The sequence below is a fragment of the Miscanthus floridulus genome, chromosome 14 (genome assembly GCF_019320115.1).
Source record: "Miscanthus floridulus cultivar M001 chromosome 14, ASM1932011v1, whole genome shotgun sequence".
Taxonomy (NCBI): Eukaryota; Viridiplantae; Streptophyta; class Magnoliopsida; order Poales; family Poaceae; genus Miscanthus; species Miscanthus floridulus.
Window position 1 is genome coordinate 28,317,124 of NC_089593.1, and position 17,577 is coordinate 28,334,700.

The 17,577-nt window shown below is 46.1% G+C and overlaps 1 pseudogene; it reads right to left on the bottom strand.

Moving 5' to 3' along the window:
- Positions 1-3,611: 3,611 nt before the first annotated feature.
- LOC136503261 (trans-resveratrol di-O-methyltransferase-like) lies at positions 3,612-11,857 on the bottom strand (annotated as a pseudogene).
- Positions 11,858-17,577: the final 5,720 nt, after the last annotated feature.

The window sequence follows — 17,577 nt, forward strand, 5'->3', positions numbered from 1 at the left end:
CATGACCATCAGGGCAGATTCAAGGTAGCTCAAGCGCGCTAGTATGAAAGGACCCTTGATGCTTGTATGATGGAGGCCCTTGCATGCCTTGATGGGCTCAGGCTGGCTTGGCAACACGGTGAACAGCGAGTGAACCTGGAGATAGACTGCTTGGAACTAGTCAGTATGTGGAAGAAAAAGAGAAGTTCAACGCTCCATTGTCGATCTGGTTCTGAAGGAAATTCAGGACTTGCAGATTGCCTTTCAAGATTTTTCTTTTGTTTATGTTAATAGATGATGTAACAATATAGCTCATGCATTAGCTAAACAAGTCACCAACAGACATCGCTAGAGACGTGGCATGTAACTCCAGCATGTGTGGCGGATTTGGTGATGTCAGAGGCCTCGTCTGGTTATTTCTAATGAAAGGCAATCAATTCACAAAAAACTAGCAAAAACGTGGTAAATAAACTCCAAGAGAGACTCCAAACGACGACTGGTGAACCACAAGTCTAGTAATCTTTAGGAAACTCTGCTACACCATCATCATCTAGTATGCATCTAGGATTTTGACACCTAATTGAAATAAACAAGCGCAAGCAAACCACCACTTAACAAGCATAATATGAATGGATGTAGGCTCAAAAGGTATGACACGGTTGACCTGTGATTAGCACTTTTAGTTGGTCAAGTTTTAGTTTACTTTAGAGCTATGACGCTAAGTTATGCTTAAGCTTGCCAAGTATGGAAGTAATTAAAGATAGAGCAATATTAAAGTAACCAAACCAACCATTAACCCACTATTCAATAAGGATCCAGGCCTCTCATGACCGAGAGCATGACTGTTATAACATTTTTAAATAACTCTGCAGAGTTTGTACAACTTTTCACATGAATCATGATTCCTGTTTGCCTGGTTTAATGACTCCCAAATTACACTACCAAGGTGCATGGCGGGGTTTCACTGCGAAGCCTTTCAAAAGTCCCTCTAACAAGTTAGTAGCCACGAGGTTTCAATGGCAAGCAGATATAGAAAACCCTTCTACCTATGTGGCACATATGGTCACAACATTGTACACACTAGGCAGAAGCACCAACATTATACCCAACAAGGCACCCCCTCTTGCGCCTTTCAGTAACCACTAACAAGCTAGAAAAGCCTAGTTTTCTTAGCTACTAAAGCTAGAGCCATGTAGCCCGGTTGTACGATAAATCCTGGGTTGCCGCTTAAAGAGAAGTCCTTATGCAGAGAAACTGGAGCACCATAAGAAAACGACCCAATGCTTCAGCCCCTTGGTTCAATGTTGCTAAAAAGGCATATTTTAATATCATGTTGCATATATCTTTAATCAAATTCATGATTCAGTTATAGAAGCAAGCTAAGCATAATTTGCTTGTGTCTACGGCTAGGCATCCGGATAGATAGTGGTAGGTGGTAGGTGATGAAAGCCCTATCCATCCTTTGTATTCCACCATAATAGGTCTAGTTATTAAATCATAGGGCTCATTGTATTCCTGGTCTAATATATCCCTTTGGGGTGATTATTAGGGAGGGTTGCGCCCTGAAGTGCTATCGAATCCCTCTATTTCTTGGTTTAGCTAAATTGCTATGGCTTATAGCTGAGTTGTGCTTGGTAGTAGAAGTAACATAAGTGTCCTTTTACTCACTCTTCCTCTCCCATTAGCTACGCCATCGATCTACTCTTTTATGTAGCTACCTTTATCTTATCTTTATCTGTATCTGCTCAACCTTATAGCAACACATGCACCATAGTCGTTTACCTCTGACTATGGTCATGTAGTTGCTTAAGAACCAAGTCATAAGAAATCCTATTTATCAATTATCTTAGCCATATGCTTTCCCAGCGCAAATATAAATACAACCTCAGTATACTCCTGAGCGAGGTGTTACATCGATATCTTCTATGCACTTGCAGAAGTATTCAATAGACATAAGAAATATCAACAAGCATTTCTGGTGCCATTGCCGAGGAAAGCAATTGGCTCAACATATTGATCAATAGATTTCTGTGACTAAACGTATCAATCAATTGACTGTTCTTTAGCAGGCTTACATGTGCTCTGCTTCGCCCTTATGCAACATTGTAGTGCATGAATTGTTTTGACTTGCCTAACAACTTCCAAGAAGATCCTGAGGCTATCTTGGGAAGGGTTCGATCTCGTCTCATCTCTCCTCAACGAACTTTGTCGATAGTTCCTGCATTTATGCAAAGTCTACCACCACTCAAAGCTGTCATGGCCAACAAGACCATCCATGAGTTCTCTGCTCCCTCTAGCGCTAATGTTACCACAGGCCCAACCATTATCAATGGGATGCAAACTTTGAGCTCAATCGGTGTCGATCATGATGGTGTAAGCTACTCCCTTCTGCGGGAAAGCTCATGAGGATGCCAACGCATATCTCCAACACTTCCTGGAGATATGTGTCACCCAAGAGGCCATCTTTCTCCGACTATTCTCATTCTCTCTGTTGGGAAAAGTGAAGCAATAGTTCTACTCCAACCGTGAAGCCGTGAACACTTGGGAAAAGTGTTCCAATGAGTTCCTCATCAAGTTCTTCCCGATGGATAAAACTAATGCCCTTCGTAACAAAATTTCTAGTTTCCAAGAACTTGCAGATGAGTTGATTCCTGAGGCATGCAGGGGAACGACTGCAAGAGTATATCTTGGTGTGTCCACAACATGGGATGGAAGATTGACTTCTGATCCAGAACTCTATTGCATCAGCCTTTTTAGTTGGAAGTAATGTGGGCTGGTGCAATAGGTTAAAAATGGCATAGTGCCACTTGCGCATGGGAAAAGCCCATGGGTTCCACCGAGTTACCCAACCAGGGGAGCTTGGTCCTTGCAAGGGGCTCCAACGAGAACTAGGAGAAGTGTGAGCTTTCCGATACCTCGGAAAAAATACCAGTCAACGGGAGTTTGCATTCTCTACCTCTTTAAGCTTCCGCACTTAATTGCATTCCTTAGTGACTTTGCATTCTCTACCTCTTTAAGCTTCCGCACTTAATTGCATTCTTTAGTGAGTTTACATTCTCTACCTCTTCAAGCTTCTGCACCTAATTGTATTTCTTGGTTGTGTGCTTTACATTACTAGTCTAGCTTACTAGGTTAATTGATATTCTAGGATGCAAAAAAATTTATGGTAGAAATAGCAACATTTAGCAAAACCTAGTTGCATATTTATTAGTTAGATACCTTGCATAGGCAGTGGCAGACCCAGGGTCCGCGCGACCCTGGGTGCCTACCCGGACTCCGGTGCTAGCACGCAATGAGATTTTTGTTGTATCACCCCTTGTCCAAAACCTTAAAACATGTGATTTCATTGGCCGTCTTAAGCATCGCCCGGGCTCTATATGAGTGCTGGGTCTGCTACTGTGCATAGATTTTGATAAGTAGAAACTAAGAAGCCTAATTGAAATAGGGGAACTACTGGGAGAGAGAAATATTTAGAGGCGAAATTTTGTTAGGATGCCCCTTGTATAGTTGTATTATATGAGTATAGAGGAGAAATAAAGTTACGAAGACTCTTAGAAATGCTCTTGTGTTAAGCTAACTTGAACTCATGGCTTTAACTTGTTTCTGCCCCGCCCCGTTATGACAGCGATAGCTACAGCAATGTTAGTATATATTACTTTTGACATACCAGAAAATAGAAACATAAATACAGTTTTTCCAAAAGAAAACGAAAATTAAAGGTACACTGCATAAATGATGATGACCTTGTTGACTCCTCTATAGGTTTGGGCCGTTTGGATGTGATCTCGTGGACTCTTGATCTATGGATAGACCTCAATAAGTGAACGGGGCTCTAAGATCGGACTGATCTTGTATTTAGTAAACCCTGCATCCATAAACATTTTACTCCACTTTGCCTCGTCTCTCTCTTTGCCCGGCACTAGCACCATCATATTTAGGTCCATCAAAAGTTGAGCTTCTTCAAATATCCGTTTGGATGTCGAGCCTATGACGGTATCAACGATTATGACCTTCCCTTTTGGCTCCCGGGTAGAAATAGCTTGTTTGCATTGCTTCAGGATTCTGACAGTCTTCATCGCCCCAGTCATGGAAAATAAACTGCAACGTTGATATGCTGCTAATCACATTAGTGCATATAAGCAACATCATCTCATCCAAGCATAGTTATAATACATATTAACTATATATTAGTATGTATAGTTATAATACATATTAACGGCATGGACTGAGGCAGGGGGATCTACTGTCCCCTTATTTGTTTCTGCTGGTGGCTGAAGGCCTGTCTTCGACGTTGAAAGGAGCTGAAGAGCACGGGGGTTTGAAGGGTGTCTCGGTTTGTAGAGATGCACTCCAGATCTCCCACCTATTATTTGCGGATGATTCATTTCTACTTATGAAATCTAACCGCAAAAATGCAGAATGTGTGAAAGGGATCCTGGATCAGTACTGTGCCAACTTGGGACATATGCTAAGTGAGGCAAAATCTAGCATCTTTTTTTCCCCCAATAATACAAACATGGATATGAAGGCTAATGTGTGCGAAATTCTTAACATCATGACTAAGTCCTCGAATGATAAATATTTTGGGACTTCCGGCCTTAATTGGTGTGGATAGAAGTGACTGCTTTTGTCACTTAATTGATCGGGTGCGAGCAAGAATTTCCGGATGGAATGAGAAGCTTCTCAGTATGGGAGGGAAGGAAGTTTTAATCAAATCCATTGCTCAGGCTTATACCAGTATATGCGATGATCATGTTCAAAGTTCCTAAAAATATTTGTAAAGGAATCACTGATGCTATATCGCAAATTTTGGTGGGGCGATGACAATGAGAATAAAAGAATCCATTGGCAAGCGTGGTGGAAACTCTACAAAACAAAACACAAAGGCGGTCTGGGGTTCCAAGATAAGCATAACATTAACTTGGCAATGCTAGCAAAACAGGTGTGGCGTCTCCTTTCAGAGCTACAGTCTCTATGTGCTAGAGTGTTAAGGGCGAAGTATTACTCGGATGGATGCCTTCTCAAAGCAAAAGCCAAATCAGGGAGCTCGTTTACTTGGCAGAGTGCCCTTGCAAGCCTTGAGTGTTTGAAAAGGGCTATATTTGGAGAGAGGGTGACGGATCGCAAATTGATATCTGGAATGATAGTTGGATACCAGGTAGCCGGAATCTGAAAATACAAACTCCCAGACGGCACAATTTGGTTACTACTGTCGATGAATTGATCAATCCAATTGATGGCACGTGGGATGAAGATTTGTTTCAGACTATCTTTCTGCCTATTGATGTATAGAATATCCTACAAATTCCTTTGCCCCCAGGGAGAGAGGACCTAGTCGCTTGGCACTTTAACAGGTCAGGCTTGTTCTCGGTGAGATCGGCATATCACTGTGAGTGGACGTCGAAATTTGAAAATGAGCCTACTGCAGTAAACAAAAAGATATGGGAGAATTTATGGAAATTTTCTATCCCAGGGAAAATCAAATTTCTTGGTTGGCGGCTCCTTAATAAGTTCATTCCCTGCAAGGGGGTCATATTCAATCTCCACATTGGAGAAAATTCCGACTGTCCTATGTGCCTATATGGGGCGGAAGATATTAAGCACATGATGTTTATGTGTGATGGAGCAAAATCTGTTTGGAATTCCTTGGGTGTGTGGCAACAAATAGCAAAGCTATCTCAGGGAGACATATTAGGGCAACAAAGATACAAGAAGCAATCAAAGAAGGGAGGAAGGTGCCTGTCCTTAATAATGTTGGTCTGGCAGAATTAGTCTTGACTGGGAGTTGGTACATATGGTGAGAACGGAGGAGCTTTGTCCATGGAACTCCTACCCAAAACTCTAACTGTTCAGCTATGTCTATCGCCGCCCTGACTTGCAGTTATATGATATCTCAGAACCAAAATATCAAGGTTCGCAAAGGATGGAAGAAACCAGCCTGTTGAAGGAAAGTTGATGGTAAATATAGACGCCGGATTTGCTGCTGGATGTGGAAGTTCGGGAGTGGTTATTAGAGACTCAAGGAGAGACTTCATAGCTGCGTCAATGAATTTTTCGCCTTCAGTGTTGGATGCTCAGATGGCGGACGCCTATGCTCAAAAGGAAGGATTACACATGGTAGAACACATCGGCTGTAGAAACTTCATTCACTACGGGAATCAGGAGGTTTGCCGAGTGCCAAGGGCACTCGGCAAAGCCCAAAAAACCCTCGGCAAAGGGTTTGCCGAGTGTCGACACTCGACAAACGACACTCGGCGAATTTTAGTCGGCAAACAGACTTTGTCGAGTGTTTTTTGTCGGACACTCGACAAAGACTTCGCCGAGTGCCGGAAAAGCACTCGGCAAACATTTACACTCGGCAAAATAAAAATGCGAAAAAACCCAAAAATAATAGCAAAAAAACCCGATTTTTTTTCGGGACAGGCCACCACCGGCCACAGCGCGCCCGCATTACACATGGTAGAACACATCGGCTGTAGAAACTTCATTCACTACGGGAATCAGGAGGTTTGCCGAGTGCCAAGGGCACTCGGCAAAGCCCAAAAAACCATCGGCAAAGGGTTTGTCGAGTGTCGACACTCGGCAAACGACACTCGGCGAATTTTAGTCGGCAAACAGACTTTGTCGAGTGTTTTTTGTCGGACACTCGACAAAGACTTCGCCGAGTGCCGGAAAAGCACTCGGCAAAGATTTACACTCGGCCAAATAAAAATGCGAAAAAACCCAAAAATAATAGCAAAAAAACCCGAATTTTTTTTTCAGGACAGGCCACCACCGGCCAGCGCGCGCCCGCCTCCATCGAAGTCGCTGCACTTTTTGCGCAAAATCCGCAGCTAACGCGGCCGGCAGGATTCGAACTCACGACCTCTCCCTAGCGTCTCTGCTGCTCTACCACTACATTACACTGTCACTTGTGTCTAGATTCCGTTATCTATCATCATATATTATATTAAACCGAGAGTAAATTGCTTGTTTGAGGCCCTAAATGAATTTAAATGAAAAAGTGATCAACTACAAAGTTTCATAACTTTTCGAGATGTACAATTTTCATTTAGGAAGTTTTTCCATCTGAGGTCGTTTGAAAATTTCAAATTTTAAATTTAAGAGATTCAAACGTAGTTTTGCATGATAAGATGATTTCAAATAAAAAAGTTGTCAACTACATAGTTTCATAACTTTTGGAGATCTACAATTTTCATTTAGGAAGTTTTTCCATCCGAGGTCTTTTGAAAAATTCAAAATTTAAAATTTTCAAATTCAAACGTCGTTTTTGCATGACAAGATGATTTCAAATCAAAATATTGCCGACTACAAAATTTCATAACTTCTTAAGATCTACAAAGTTTATTTTGGTCATTTGTTCATCCAACATAGTGGTAGTAATATTGTTCACAAATCTTATATATCTGTCTTCTACTTTCATGAAACTAATATGAGAGATATGAGAGATGTAGATTTTATGAACAACGTTATTGTCGCTTTGTCAAATGAAGAAATGACCAAAATAAACTTTGTAGATCTTGAGAAGTTATACAACTTTGTAGTTGAAAAGTTTTTCATTTGAATTCATTTAGGGCCTCAAAAATTGATTCGAAAAACTGATTTGCCGAGGGCCCAAAAAAAATGCACACGGCAAAATGGATCTTTGCCGAGTGCCGAAACAAAGGCACTCGGCAAAATACAGCTTTGCCGAGTGCAAAAAAAGGCGCTCGGCAAACTGAGAGTAAATTGCTTTTTTGAGGCCCTAAATGAATTCAAATCAAAAAGTGGTCAATTACAAAGTTTCATAACTTTTTGAGATATACAATTTTCATTTAGGAAGTTTTTCCATTCGAGGTCGTTTGAAAAATTCGAATTTCAAATTTAAGAGATTCAAACGTAGTTTTGCATGATAAGATGATTTCAAATCAAAAAGTTGTCAACTACATAGTTTCATAACTTTTGGAGATCTATAATTTTCATTTAGGAAGTTTTTCCATCCGAGGTCTTTTGAAAAATTTAAATTTTAAAATTTTCAAATTCAAACGTCGTTTTTGCATGACAAGATGATTTCAAATCAAAATGTTGGCAACTACAAAATTTAATAACTTCTCAAGATCAACAAAGTTTATTTTGGTCATTTGTTCATCCGACATAGTGGTAGTAACATTGTTCACAAATCTTATATATCTGTCTTCTACTTTCATGAAACTAATATGAGAGATATGAGAGATGTAGATTTTATGAACAGCGTTATTGTCACTTTGTCAAATGAAGAAATGACCAAAATAAACTTTGTAGATCTTGAGAAGTTATACAACTTTGTAGTTGAAAAGTTTTTCATTCGAATTCATTTAGGGCCTCAAAAATTGCTTCGAAAAACTGATTTGCCGAGGGCAAAAAAAAATGCACACGGCAAAATACAGCTTTGCCGAGTGCCAGAAAAAAAACACTCGGCAAAGACGTATTTTGCCGTGTGCCGAAAAATAGCACTCGGCAAAATACATCTTTGCCGAGTGCCAGAAAAAAAAACACTCGGCAAAGACGTATTTTGCCGTGTGTTTTTGTTTGCCGAGTGTATTTTATTTGGCACTCGGCAAAGACGGTCTTTGCCGAGTGTCCGATAAAATACACTCGGCAAAGCCTCCGGCACTCGGCAAACCGCCGGTTTCCGGTAGTGATTATGCATTCATATTGTCTTGAGGTAGTGGAGATGATGAAGGATGGCGGAATCTCAGCATCGGCGGCAGTTCCACTCTTTGAAGATTGCTACAACATATGGATGGATTTCCCGACAACGCCTATGATGGAGCATTGTCATAGAGAAGCAAATCAAGTCGCTCACGAGCTAGCTCGGCAAGCTTTTGTTTCTAAAGTTTTTTGTATGTGGGTAGATTTACGCCCTAGTTTCATTTTTCCAATTTTATCAAACAATGTAACAATGTTGTCAGATGAATAAAAGCTGTCCGGAAGGCTGTTTAAAAAAAGATATGCTAAAATTGAGAATTTTTTGTTCATGTTAACCCCATGGTTGCATTGCATCTGCTATGGACCCGGTCTAGGTAAAGACTCATCACATCCTTTGTTAAGCCCCTTATTTTGTCTTAAAATCGATTGGATACTTTATATTTCAGGATAGTGAGTGAGAGTAACTTATTTAATGGAGTATCCAAAGTCTTTAGGCATGGTATTTCAATTATACTTGATTAAATTAGGCCTTATATCATTGACTCTCTCACTCATAAAGTATATATGGTTAGACTCTATGGCAAAGATTTTGACAAACTAACCAATAGCAAAATTTGTGGCAAATGGCAAAAACCTTACTAAATATAAATATACAAACAAAACAGTCCCTAATTAAATACTCCTAGCTATATACTCCCATGCAATAAATTTATTTTGAATCATCAACCATTAATTAATTACTACACACATACCTTGAGTAAGACAGCATCAGCTGGAGGGATGAAAACCATCATGTCACCTGCGATAAACTCAACCGTGCCTTCTCCTTCTCCTTCTCCTTCTCCCGGCATACCACACACGACACGACCTGGGGAAGCTCCAACACCGAGCACCGCACGTGCGGGAATGCCTTGGCAATGGCCTTGGCCATTGTTCCGTCCCCGCCGCCCACGTCCACCAGAGAATTTACGCCGGCGAACACCTCTCCGCACTCGCTAACGATGATTTACGCCACGAATCTGCTGTTAGCCCGCATCGCCGCGTAGAAATCTGCAGCGAACTCCGCGTCACTGTCAACCACGCCCCAGAAGTCGGCGCCGTGAGCCATCATGAACGGAGTCTCCGCAGCCGCACCACCATCGTCGTTCTCTAACCACTCAGTGAGGCGTAGAGGATGCTACGACATGGAACGGCGCAGCAAGGATGGCCACGAACGCAGATAAGCATGGATGGCCACCGTCCTTGTTGTCGACGAGGAGGCGAGAAACCGCAGTGCGGTGGTACGAGTACGGGCCTTCTTCTTCCCCACCCTGCGTCGTCGTCTCCTCTTCCTCTCTGAATATTCCTAACATGCCAGTAACCTCATGAGGCGAGACAAGCATGTCCTTTTGCTTGGGGCAACGGGAAGCGCAGCACACAGCTCGGAAAGAGAGGCGGCGCCGCCATGGCGGCTGATGATGTTGGGGATTCCTAGCTTGATGGCGCACTGCAGCGCCATGGATTTGAGGAAGCCGAACATGTGGCACCAAAGCTCTGACTGGGCCTGCAGGAGCTCTGCGCCGGGGGTGGTCGTCGACGTCGTTGTGAGGGCCGGCACTACTGGAAACGCGTGCTTTACCGAGGGCCAAATCTCGGACACTCGATAAAGACACTCTTTACGAGGGCCAGACACAGAAGCCCTCGGCAAAGAACGGCCCTCGACAAAGAGGCCTTTGCTGAGGGTCCGGCCCTCGGCAAAGACAGGCCCACGGCAAATCAAATCTTTGCCGAGGGCCGCGGCCCTCGGCAAAGATGCCCTCGGCAAATTAGGCCCGTTGGGTCACGACGGCCATTCCCATCAAGCTTTGCCGAGGGCTACCCGTTAGCCCCTCGGCAAAGGTTTTTTTTTTCTGTGAAACCAGTTTTTCGGCAAATTTTTTTTTTATTAAAAATTCTTTGCCGAGGGCCCTAGACCAGGCCCTCGGCAAAGATTTTTTTTGAACCAGTTTTTCGGCCAAATTTTTTTTTTATAAATCGTCTTTGCCGAGGGCCCGAGGCGAGGCCCTCGACAAAGAAGCCCTTTGCCGAGGGCCAGGCTAGGCCCTCGACAAATTTTTTTTTTGTTTTTTAGCCCAGTTTTTTTGTGGTGCTACAATACGTTGTTTAGAACTCAATTTTAAAATTTGGACAAATTTTGACTTTTTTTTTATATTTCCTTAATTTATTTCGTTTCTTTGATTTTTTTCGAATATGTCAAATTTGAACTGCAGGTGCATGGAATATTGCAATGTATTGTTTCGAAAAATATTATTTATGTTAATTGGTGCATGTTGAGTCCCTATCCACGAACTCACATCAAATTTCGCGCATCTTCTTCGCGTAACATGACGACTGACTTGCCGGAAAAGTGTTTTAAAATTATATAAAATCCATACGAAGTCCAAAAATCACGAAACTTGGCGAGATGTCATGTTATCGCATGTGTAGGCTGTGGTAAAAAATTAGAAGGTTTCGACCGAGTTGCGACGTCGGATGCCTAAAACCCAAAAAAAATTACAGAGGGCTCTTTGCCGAGGGCCTAGCCTGTGGCCCTCGGCAAAGATTTTTTTTAAAAAATAAAAAAAATTTGCCGAGGGCCCTGGATCTGGGCCCTCGGCAAAGGACCGAAACCTAAATCGGGCCGCAGCCTGTCAAAAAAAACCCGATCGAAACCCGCATCTCCCTCCCCACGTGCCCGCTCGCGGCCGGCGCCCGCGCATCCACCACCGCCGCCGCGCACCCCACCGCCGCGCGCCCGCCGCTGCGCGCTCGGCCGCTACGCGCGCCGGCTGCCCGCCGCCGCGCGCGCACCCCGGCCGCCCCGCGCCTCCACCACCGCCGCCGCGCGCCCGGCCGCCCCGAGCCGGCCGCCTCGTGCCTGGCCGCCCCGCGATCGGCCGCACCGCGCACCCCACCGCCGCACGCGCACCCCGGCCTCCTCGCGCCTCCACGCCAGCCGCCCGCGCGCCCGCCGTCGCGCGCCCCGCCGCCGCGCGTGCACCCGGTCCGCCCGCGCCTCCACCACCGTCGCTGCGCCCGCTGCTGCCCGCCCGCGCTCGGCCGCCCAGCGCGCCCCGCCGCCCCACCGCCCCGCGCTCGGCCGCCCAGCGCGCCCCGCCGCCCCACCAGCGCGCCGCCCCACCACGCCCAGTGGCGGCCGAGGTCGCGCCCTGCCTCCCTTCCCTGTCTCCATCGAGCAAGGGGAGGTCGGCCGCCCCGGCCGGCCCTCCGGTGGCCCCCACTCACCGGCCTTCCTGCCCCGACCCCAGTCCGCCCCCGTCGCCGGCTGCTGTTGGAGGGGAGGAGGCAGAGGGTGAAGTTGGAGGAAGAAGATAAGGAGAAGAGGAGAAGGAGGAAGGGGAAGAAAAGGAGAAGAAGAGGAGAACGAGGAAGGGGAAGATAAGGAGAAGAAGAGGAAAAGGAGAGAAGAAAGGGAAGAGGGGGAGAGGAGTACTCCAACGCCGCTCGACCTCGCCGGAGAAGAAAGTGACCCCCGCACCGCGACGCCCGACTCCACCGCAACCCTAGGTAAAACTCTCGTTGTCGGCCTTCGTGCCGTATGTGGTTGTGTGGGCCTTCGTCCCGTAAGTTGATATGAGGGCCTTCGTGCCGTAAGTTGATATGAGGGCCTTCGTGTCGTTGTGGTTATCGGCCTTCGTGCAGTTGTGAATGTCGGCCATCGTGTCGTTTTTTTGCAGGTTTTGGAAACCTCCCCGTGCAGGGGAGGTGCTGCCGAAATTTTGAACAAACAATAACCTATTGTCTTTTTATGCAGGAGAAGAGTACGTCGGAGGGGACCCGGAGGACCCCGATCGTCTTCGTTGACGTCGCGGTTCTGCCTGCACTGCGTCGCCTCGCCACTACGTTGATTCGCCACTGCCCTGCTAGACTTACTTCACCGACACCCTAGGTATAAATAACCTCTTTTTCCGCATGTCTGTCGTAGCCCGCGCGTAACCCAGTTAGGCATCTCCCGTCCGAAAGAGATACGATCATAGGTATGCGGATCTTTGCGTATCTGCGACCGTATCTATTTCGGATTGTCCACGTTTTTTAGACAGCCCGTGGATGCGTAGATGGGTTAGTTTCCATGGTCCGCTCCGGTCCGAGAAGGAGTTTCGGCAACACCTCCCTGTTGTTCTCCGGATACACACTCTCCCTTGCAGGACGTGTATCGGGAGAACAGCGGGGAGGTGCTGTCGAAATTCTATCTCGGAGAGGAGCGGAGCATGGAAACTGACCTCATCTACGCATCCACGGGTGGGATTAGGACCTATCCTCACCTATTAGACAGTAGGAACACCGTGTAGATGCAATTGATAGTCACAAGACTCTATGATGTAAATATTAAAGGATGGAGGACTGTCAGTGGATGTACATGGGCTAGAGAAGCAGGAGTGACTACGACTATGAATGGGTGAAGGGGACAGATGGTTTCTTGAAACATGCATTTGGCCCAGGAGCAGGAGGACATTCTCTAGTTTGGTGTCCCAGCAGCAAATGTGACAATAGGAGAAAAGTAGACGAGAAGACCATGGGTAGACATCTTGTGTTCAATGGTTATACGCCTAGCTACCAGCAGTGGATCTACCATGGTGAAGCAGATCGTATAAGAGCGAAGGTGGTGAGACCACGCCTCGAGGCTTTTGATGATGACGCCAGGGTAGCAGACATGCTAGATGACGCCCACCAAGCTCACTTCACTGAACGACGTGAGAAGGAGGAGATGGAGGAATCCGCAAAGGACTTCTACAAAATGTTGGACTCGGCACAGAAACCCCTTCACGAGCGTACAATGATTTCTTAGCTGGATGCGACTGGACGCGTAATGGGGTTGAAGGCCGAGTTAAACCTAAGTCGAGAAGGCTTCGATAAGATGTTGGCCGTGTTTGGCACCATGCTACCGGAGAAGCACACTTTGCCGACGAACTTGTACGAGGTGGAGAAACTCCTTCGTATGCTTAAGATGCCGTATGACAAGATACATGTTTGTCCGAAGGGGTGCGTCCTATTTAGGAAAGAACACAAGGATGCAAATTACTGTCCGAAGTGTAAATCCTCCAGGTACCTGGAGGTAGACTCTGGTGATGGTCAGAAGAAGCAGCTTCCGATCCCTGCGAGAGTGCTACGGCACCTTCCTTTCCTACCAAGGATCCAACGGCTATTTATGACTGAGGAATCCGCGAAACAGATGACATGGCACAAAGATGGCAAACGGTACAATCCTGGGAAGATGATACATCCGTTTGATGCTGAAGCATGGACGTATTTCAATGACAAACATCGTGACAAAGCAGCTGAGGCCCGTAATGTACATGTCGCGCTGGCAACAGATGGGTTCAATCCTTATGGAATGATGGCTGCCCCATACACATGCTGGCCCGTTTTTGTTATCCCCCTCAATCTCCCTCCCGGCATCTCCTTTCAACGACATAACGTATTCTTGTCGTTGATAATTCCTGGACACCTGGGGAGTAATATGAGTGTGTTCATGGAGCCCGTGATTGATGAATTGATCCACGCTTGGGAGAAGGGGGTATGGACATACGATCGAGCTACAAAGATAAGCTTCAAAATGCACGTTTGGTACCACTACTCCCTGCATGACTTCCTGGCATATGGGTTATTCACCACCTGGTGTGTTCACGGGAAGTTCCCATGCCCAGTATGCAAGGAAGCCGTGAGGTTCATTTGGTTGAAGAAGGGTGGCAAATATTCGTCGTTCGACTAGCATCGTCAGTTCCTCCCGCTAGACCATGAATTTAGAGAAGACATCAGGAGCTTTACGAAAGGTGTCAAAGTGATAGACCCTAAACTGCACTTGAGGACTGGTGCCGAGGTTCGTGTTCAGATAGATGCTCTCGTGCCCAATGAAGAAGGTGGTTTTGTGGGATATGGTGAGGAACATATGTGGACTCATAAATCCGGCTTGATGAGGCTCCCCTATTTCGATGACCTTCTTCTGCCACATAACATTGATGTAATGCACACTAAAAAGAATATCATCGAGGCACTTTGGGGAACTCTCATGGACACTGACAAGTCTAAGGACAACGTTAAGGCTAGAGTGGACCTAGCGACGTTGTGTGATAGACCGAATCAAGCGATGCAGCCTCCTAGTGGCCGAAACAAGAACTGGAAAAGGCCTAAGGTCAATTTCGTCTTGCAAATCGATCAAAGGAGGGAGGTACTAAAATGGATCCAGATGTTAATGTTTCCAGATGGATATGCAGCGAATCTTAGTAGGGGAGTGAACTTAGACACTCTGCGAGTCAACGGGATGAAGAGTCATGACTACCACATATGGATTGAGCGGCTTCTTCCGGTGATGGTCCGAGGCTATGTCCCTGAGCATGTCTGCCAAGTGCTGGTAGAGTTGAGCTTTTTCTTCCACCAGCTTTGTGCCAAGGAGATATCTTGGATCATCGCTTAGGACTTGGAAAAAGCGGCACCTGTGTTGCTCTGTAAGCTAGAGAAGATCTTTCCACCTGGCTTCTTGCCGATGCAACATCTGATTGTGCACCTCCCGTCCAAGGCACATTTGGGGGGGGGGGGCCCGTGCAGGCCAATTGGTGCTATCCAATCGAGAGATGTCTAAAGACTCTTCACAAAAAATGTACAAATAAAGCCAGAATTGAGGCTTCCATTGCAGAGGCATGCCTTCGGGACGAGGTGGCAAACTTCACAACGCTATACTACAAGCCGAACCTTCCTAGCAATCATAATCTACCCCCTCGTTACAATACTAGCGAAAATGAATCGACCCTGAGCCTTTTCCAAGGCCAACTCGGCAGTGCAAGTGGATCAACCCCAAAGCTATTGGGAAATGAAGAGTGGCGCAGTATCATGCTATATGTGTTGAATAACCTTACCGAGGTGCAGCCGTTCATCAAGTAAGTTCTCAACGAACTTATTTCAATATGCCGTCACTATTCTGCATCCAACCCCATTGATTCTCGTTCGGACAGGGAATTTGTTCGTGAATTTTGGTATCAATCAAGGGATCCTACCTCGCATGAACAAGACACCCTTATTTCGTAGGGTGCGGGAGCGGGGAGGCCTGCTTTCATTTCTTGGTTCAAACAAAAGGTAATGTCCAATTTAGCTCGTACGTTCGATCGTCCAAGGTGATCGTACGTTTGATTAATATAACGATCTATCATGCTTCACCTTGCAGGCCTAGACCGATTCGTCCGTGAGTGACGAGTTGAAACAGGTTGCAAACGGCTGTGATGTTAGGGTGAAGTCATTTACCGGCTATGACATGAACGGATATCGCTTCCACACAACAAGTTACGAGCAGATTCGGCCCAAACGAAAAACCACAAATAGCAGAGTTTGTACGCCCGGCACTGATGGCCTCGACTATCATGGTAGAGTTGAGGAAATCTATGAACTCTCATTTCATGGAGACGAACCTCTTAAACCTGTCATGTTCAAATGCCACTGGTTTAATCCTCGATCAACGAGATGAACCCCTCATCTTGGGCTAGTCGAGATTCGAGAAGATTCCATCTATCCTGGAAAAGATGTCTACAACTGGGACAGGTATGCGCTGGTCACGGATGACACTTACCGCAACAAGCAGGAGCGAGTATTGGTGGAGTTTTGGGTAAGTCTCTCTCGCACAACATTGCTTAATACATCGCATTCATTGGTTAAATCTTTTATTGAAATAATGAATTGATACATCAGTTTTGTATGCAGAAATATTTCAAGGCCGAAGAAGGACTTGAGGCCCAGGCGGATCGGGCGGCTGTCGCAGCTTGTAGGAAGTACGTCACCAAGATGCACCACTATGGGCGCATCCAGGCCCACATAGACTACTACAGGTCGGTACTTAGGTAGTCCCTCCCCAAGCCTCAAGCAAGATGGATTACGCTGACCCGGGACCAGTACCTTGAGGTAGGCGAATAACATTCATAATGATTTGTTTTGATATTAAGTAGGTTCAATTTCATCTTCTTATATGTCAAATACTCAATGACTTGTAGGTGATTCACTGGTGGTGCCGATCGTATCCCGAGTGCTAGGCCATGATCGTGGACAAGTGGTTATCACAGGACTTTGTTGACACGCACGAGAGGCAGCGGGAACAGCGTCTGATGATGCAAGGTCCAACTCACCATCAAGGCAGCCGGAGCCTCCCCGGATACAAACAAGCATACGTAAGTGATTTCTTTCATTTATTTTGACGCTCAATTCTGCTTGATTTCTCACCATCTTCCCATCTTTCTCGCAGGAGGCTGCGCACCCGGCGAGGAGGTCTCGGAGTTCTCTGCGTGGGCTATGTCCCACATGGGCAGGGCGTCGTCCTCTGTCTCCTTCGACCCGGCTGCCCCACCCCAGGCGTACTCTGACCCGAGCATGTACACTAAAGTCCAAGAGTACACGTCAACGATAAGGGAGATCTATGGGGAAGATTACAATGTGCGCACTGAGCCCATTGATGCAGAGGCGATCATGAGGCTCGGAGGAGGCAAGAAGCATGAGCGGCTGTGGATTGCAGATGGCGCCATCGACTCCACCACTGTTCCCTCCCTCGACGCTATCCGAGCACGGAGCACGAGCTCCAGCCAGCCCATACGTCCATGGCCTTCTCTAGCACTGCAGTAGGTCCAAGCACTCCAGGTAATTCCTATTTTACTCGTCGTACGTAGATATTTACACACCTAAATTAGATTTGCATTACTGATACATTGGAGTGAAATATTGCAGGCCGAGCTGCAAGAAACAAAAAGGCAAAGTAAAGAGCAGAACGCGGAGCTGACCGCACAGCTGCAGGCCCAGAAGGTCGCGTTCGAGGCCGTGCAGAAGTAGATGGCGGAGATGATGGTGATCATGCAAAGTCTTGGGCAAGCATCGGGTGTACCTGTCCAGTTTTCAGCTCCTCCACCTCCTACTCCTGCAGCT